Below are 6,513 nucleotides of genomic sequence, written 5' to 3'. Positions count from 1 at the left end.
TGTACTGGATAGAGCAATCGTAGGCTGCTTCTTGCTGCTCCAAGTCACAGCAGCACTCCCCAAAGAAAACATGAAGCCACTAGTAGATCCTCTATTTGAGATACTACCAGCCCAATCAGCATCTGTGTACCCATGTACACATATCTCTGTCCCACTTTTATAAAATAGTCCACAATGCGAAGTAGACCTCACATATCTCAGTATGCGTCTCAATGCATCCAAATGCGGCTTCCGAGGAACCTGCATAAACTGACTCACCAACCCAATAGCATAGCTCAAATCTGGCCTGGTGATCGTCATGTAGATCAAGCTTCCTACTATGAGCCTATACATAGTAGGATCCTCCAAAATCGCACTCAACTTGCCATTCTAATCCAATGGCACTAAGATAGGCTTATAGCCTGTCATACCATACTTGGACAACATGTCTAAGCCATACTGTCTCTGTAGTAATCCAATACCATGTGGTGACCTAATCACCTCTGTTGAAATATACAAGTGAAAAGGGTGTGTGTGGGAACAAGCTCTTGGATAGAGGCTGTAAAAGAGGAGATGTAACTGTGAAAGAACCTGTGAAAAGGTTAGAAGAATCTACTGGGAGAGAATAATGGGTAGCATGAGGGAATTTAGGAGTGTGGAGATATTCTGGGAGATATTCAGGGAAAAGAGAAGAGGTGGAGAGAATCAGGCAAAAGGTGGAGATATTCAGGGAGTGAATCATGGAGAAATCAATGGGATTTGATGCTTGATGTAAACTCTATAAATTGAGGCATAGCCCTAATGAGAATTTGCTGGTTTTTGAGTATCCATGCCTACATTAATCTATCTGCTAATTATTCACTAATTACGTCTTAATCATTTCTTAATCACTTTGTTAATCATGTTGATTCTAGTGTATGATCCACCATAGCTCATCATTTAGCTCAAATTTCAACATGGTATCAGAGCCATGCCTAGAATCAACCAGATTTATGAGCCCATTAGTGAATTAATTAGGATTAGTAAAATAATTAGCAAAAAATCAATTTTTTAGTAAGCTTTCACTCTTCCCCTTCACCCCCAGCCAGTGGAGGAGCTCCCTCTCCTTGCACACATAAAATTAGGCCAAACCCTTCTAGGATATGATAGCCATCTTAGTGCTCTTCAAGCTCATCAAAAAAGAAGTGCAAACCGTCAACGGAGCTGGGAGAAATCGCTGTTTTAGCAGGCTACGTTTTTCTGCAGCAAATCACTAATTCCCACTTCATCAAATCAAATTGCTCTAATTCCTCTTAGCCCCGGGGGTTTTCAAGCATGCTCTACAAGCTGGTGAAGACAGAATTCAGTTTCATCAAGTCTACAGTGAGATCCAAGCTCTTCATCAAATCTGCAAGTGACTTTGGTAAAACAGAGATTAAGCTTTCATTATTTGGTCAAATCTTGTGTTTCTTGGCTTAATCCTCTACTAGACTCATTTCTATTGATGCCTTTGAAAGCATTTGAGATCATTTGAAGTGGAAGGCACCAGATCTGGACTCCCCGCATACTCTGTTTTCTGCACACAAACCAGAGCATTAATTTGCTAATCAGTGATTAATCAGTGCTAATCACTGTACTTTGGTGCAATTGAGGGTTCAAATTAACCATTAGGTATCTGATACAGATCCCTATAACTTCATATTTCAAATCGGAGTTGGTTTGATACTCCAACCATCCCGTACAAATTGGTTACCCTTAATTTAGTGTAATTTCTGGAAAATTGTGCTGATAAAATTTGTGAAAATCATCATTTTGCATTTAACCCTTGGTTAATGCCTGTAAATCTCACTCAAATTCAAGATTATTCACAGCCAGAATTGCATTTGGAATGTACATGAGAATGAATGCTATACGCATTATGTATTGGGCACATTTTATCAGTGTAAAAATGGGAACAGACACTGCCCTTGTCCAGATTAAGGCAAGAGGTAAGACCTCCCGCATAAATTTGGGTTTGCATTGCATAATGACAAAAGATAAACATAAAAAACCCAAAGGAACTGTCAGTAAAACATTGAAACATGTTGCTCACATGGAGCAAAATGACCTGACGGACGAGCTCATGGCCCCAGCCATGAAAGAAGAAGAATATCTCTTCCCAAGAAGAGGATCCACACCGAGAAGAAGACCTGAAGGAAAACATGGACACGAGAAGAGAAGCTGCCACAAGAAGAGAAGCTGCCCCGAGAAGACTGGAAGAAGAGACGGACGCGTGGAGAGATGCTGCCACGAGAAGAAGACTGAAGAAAAGAGAAGATGTGAGGCTCCAAAGAGTGAGGAGCCATGTGAAAATCTCTGAGAGAGAGAGAGAGAGAGACCCACAACCCAATGTAACCTGCCCCAATAAAGTAAAACCACCTCTGAGCCACCGATGATGTAGGCCACGTGGTAGATGTATGTGTGAGCACTTTAGTCAAGGTCGCGGGCACTTATAGTAGCCTTGGACACATAGAGAGAGAGAGTGTCAAGGACTATGAGTTTAGGGATCTGAGGCACTGGTCGTAGGCTATCAAGTAAGAGAGAAACTTGATACAGGGTCCAGGTGTGCTGAGATAACTTGAGGGGAGGAGTAGACACTGGTCGCGGACTGCCAAGTAAAGGGTGGCAAACTTGGTATAGGGTCTAGGTGTACTAGGATTATTCACTTGAGGGGAGGTGTTGAAATATACAAGTGAAAAGGGTGTGTGTGGGAACAAGCTCTTGGATAGAGGCTGTAAAAGAGGAGATGTAATTGTGAAAGAACCTGTGAAAAGGTTAGAAGAATCTACTGGGAGAGAATAATGGGTAGCATGAGGGAATTTAGGAGTGTGGAGATATTCTGGGAGATATTCAGGGAAAAGAGAAGAGGTGGAGAGAATCAGGCAAAAGGTGGAGATATTCAGGGAGTGAATCATGGAGAAATCAATGGGATTTGATGCTTGATGTAAACTCTATAAATTGAGGCATAGCCCTAATGAGAATTTGCTGGTTTTTGAGTATCCATGCCTACATTAATCTATCTGCTAATTATTCACTAATTACGTCTTAATCATTTCTTAATCACTTTGTTAATCATGTTGATTCTAGTGTATGATCCACCATAGCTCATCATTTAGCTCAAATTTCAACAACCTCAATGCCCAAGAAATACCTGAGCTCCAATCCTTCATCTCAAACTTCTATCTAAGCAAGATCTTTACATCAAAGATCTTTGCATCATGGTCCGTAATGATCAGGTCATCTACATAGATGACAACAAGCACAACCCCTCTATCATTGTGTCTCACATACAGTGAGAAATCTGCATTGGCTACATGAAAGCCAATAGTGACAAGATATTCAGAAATCTTGTCAGACCATGCTCTTGGTGCTTGTTTTAAGCCATACAAGGCTTTTTTCAACCTGCAAACATGCTCGGGGTGACTCACATCCTATAACCAGGTGGCTGCAATATATACACCTCTTCCTGTAAATCCCCATGCAAGAATGCATTCTTTACATCTATCTGATGTAAAGACCATTGCTTTGACACAGCCACTGCTATCACAACTCTCATTGTTGCCATCTTGGCAACTGGGCTGAAAGTTTTCTCATAATCAATGCCATATGTCTGCGCATATCCTTTGGCTACCAATCTAGCCTTGTACCTGCTTATGCTTCCATCACTCTTATGTTTTACTTTGTTCACCCACTTGCATCCAATGGCTTTCTTGCCTTCAAGCAATTGCACTAAGTCCCAAGTCTCATTTCCATATAGTGCATCCATCTCCTCATCCATAGCTTTCTCCTCCCAACACACATTTCCAATAGCCTCATCAATGCATGTGGGCTCTACAACCTGTACAACTTTTGCCATGTATGCATAGTGATGTGCCACATAACCATCATAGGTAAACCTCTGCACAAGATTCTTCACTCAAACAGATCTTCGTAGCTTTGCATTCATGGATTCCATAGCCTTCTTTACACCACGTGTTCTCATAGTTGGTATCCCAAGATCCTCATCAAGGCTCATCTCTGAGAGCCACTAGACTCTCCATCAACATGAGAATGCCCTGCAAAAATGTCAGGCATACTAAGGGACTCAACCACTTTCTCTTTGCCTTTATGTGATGTACTAATCACATTTGCAGGACTGGTATTATGATGCAGCCTGCCACTCCATGGTCTATCAAAACTGAACCACTAGATGAGGACTCTCCTGGTCCACTCAAAGACTGTGATTGCTGACTTGCATTCTGTGCAACCACATTTTCACTCACATCAGTCCCAACAGCTTCTTTTTCAGCAACATACCAGCTCCTCATCTCATCAAAAACATCCCTGCTTACCCTCAACTCACATGTAGTAGGGTTATAACACCTGTATCCCTTTTGCTCAAGGGATTTTGCTCAAGGGAATACCCAATAAACACACATTTTTCAGCTTTTGGATCCAGCTTAGTTCTCAGCTCATCTGGCACATGCACATATGCAATGCATCCAAAGACTTTCAGATGAGACAAATCAGGTTTTCTGCCAGTAATCTTTTATATGGATTTGTTGGTTGATCTTGCTGATCTTCAACAGAGACTCCATTTTTGTTAAAGTGAATACTTGCCGGTTACTATGAGCTAGGAACTATCGAAAAGGCCCGTGAGTGGTCAGGTGGTGAGCGTTCTAGTTGCCAATGATGCGATAGGTACACCGATGAAGGAATGTTGGAAAATAAGGATTCAACTGGATAATTAGAGGATTATGATCAGTGACACTATAGTTTCATTAAATGATTGTTTTAAAGACTGTTGAATCTGTGAAAAAGGCAATTTCACATTGGGTGTGTAAGTGGTGTGACTAGTTTTAAGTTTGCATGAAAATCCGGTTAGGGGGCCTAGGAACTGTTTTCCCCGGTACCCAGGACAACCTAACCAAATTCTTAATTGGATCCCATCACTACAGTGGTTGGGCAGTTGGCTAACCCATGAGACTCGATGGAGTTAGGCTGGACTGATGGATCCCTAAATTGAGACTCAATTCTGTTTTGGTTTGATAGATGAAGTAAATCCCGGACAAAAATTGTTCTATGGAAAAGAATCAACGGTTGTGCCTCTCAATGAGGAAAAAAGCGTTGGTCTCTATGATCTAAGTACAATCTTTTCCTTGATCTGACTATGGGACTTATGGGTTCCGTCAGATCAGTTCAGTTAGTTAAGGCTTTTGACTACGTTAGAGAAAAGCTATTCTGGAGGAATCGCCCGTGCTTTCCGAGGAAGGGAAGTCTTTTCGGAATCGGTTTTGGAAGAACCGATGGATTAGTCTCTTGTCCGGATATCCGTGGGCAAGGCCGCGAGACTGTGGGACCCTGCCCCGTGCAAGAAGTGCTACTTCCGCTGCTAGCACCCCTGAATTTGTTGCGCGGTGGGGTTAGGGAGACCACACAGCGGTATCAGAGCGAATCGGCTAATGAGGATCAACCGAGAAGCCAAAAATGTCAAAAATTTATAAAGAAGCAGTAAAAGGTTGTAATTGTGTAATAAAATTCATACAAATTGATATTCAAACTGAAATTCGTAAATTGGTAATTGGGTCTTCAGATGGAAGTACCGCAATTGTATGGAATCCTTGACTTGCTTGAGGCCTAGACATGATGGTATTTTTAAGGTGTGTAGGTGTAAGAACCTCCCCTTCTGATCTTATAATTATTCCCCTCTCTGAAATAAAAGAAAGATCCTGTTTTACGTTGTTTTGGCTTAGAGAAAATGTCTAGAGAGAGGTAATTCAAAATTGAGATATTTTTGGATATAAAAATCGTCCTAGTATCTAAAATGGTTTTCCCTGAAACAGATATTCAAAAAGAAATTTCCAATGTGCAATTGGAATAAATTGAAATCAGGTAAAAAGGACCTTAGTCCTACAGACCAATTAGATTAATCCACATGTAAGGAGGAGACAAATGGAAGAATAAAAGAAAATCCTCCAAAAATGAGTAAATGCTCACACAAGATGAAGAGTTGACTAAGGACAAGGTTATTAGTTAAAAAAGAAGAGATATTTAGAAGAAATGATGCATTTTTGACACCTCAGTAGTGTGGGAAATTCCCCTCATGAAGGAGGCACCTATTTCACATGTGTGGTTGAGTTTTAAACTCACAAATAATGAGATATTTTCATCTCTCCTCTCTCCTGCTTCAACTAGATCAAAAAAGTAAGCTAAACTGACCTAAAAATGGTCAAAAATTGACCAAACTGATCTAATGTGGATTGATGTGGATGGATGTATGGATGATGTGGATTGATGTGTGGGGGTAATGTAGATTGACATGAATAGATGTATGGATGATGTGGTTTTTAAGTTTGCATGAATATCCAGTTAGGGGGCCTGGGAACTCTTTTTCCTGGTACCCGAGATAGCCTAACCAAATTCTTAATTGGATCCCATCACTACAGCGGTTGGCTAATCCATGGAACTGGATGGGGTTAGGCTGGACTGATGGATCCCTAAATTGAGACTCAATTCTATTCTGGTTCGATAGATGAA

This window comes from Cibotium barometz, chromosome 64 (genome assembly GCF_041138505.1).
Source record: "Cibotium barometz isolate CiBa-2024 chromosome 64, ASM4113850v1, whole genome shotgun sequence".
Taxonomy (NCBI): domain Eukaryota; kingdom Viridiplantae; phylum Streptophyta; class Polypodiopsida; order Cyatheales; family Cibotiaceae; genus Cibotium; species Cibotium barometz.
The sequence above is the reverse complement of the archived record's forward strand: the minus strand, read 5'-3'. Positions refer to the sequence as shown.